Source organism: Limulus polyphemus, unplaced genomic scaffold (genome assembly GCF_000517525.1).
Source record: "Limulus polyphemus unplaced genomic scaffold, Limulus_polyphemus-2.1.2 Scaffold1113, whole genome shotgun sequence".
NCBI classification, from domain to species: domain Eukaryota; kingdom Metazoa; phylum Arthropoda; class Merostomata; order Xiphosura; family Limulidae; genus Limulus; species Limulus polyphemus.
Window position 1 is genome coordinate 346,308 of NW_013666723.1, and position 303 is coordinate 346,610.

Genomic DNA, 303 nt, shown 5'->3' on the forward strand with positions numbered 1-303 from the left:
ACTTTTAGTACACAGTAATTCCACAGTCAGTACGTTTCTCGTCACTTTAAGCTTAACAACTTTCATAATACATGCTATAAATCACAGTGATTCACAATCTCGATAATTTTGCTTTCTACGAGTGCAAAGCACACACTAGCTCGAAACAGAATCGTAAATTACCCAAAACTCACCGTGACTACTGTTCACTTTATCCTACATTCAATCATCGTATCCGCTGGCTTTTCTTGCCAGGCTTATATGCTAACAAAGAGGCTTCGCCAAAATTCGAGGAGTTCCCTGATAATTCGAGAAACTCGGTCA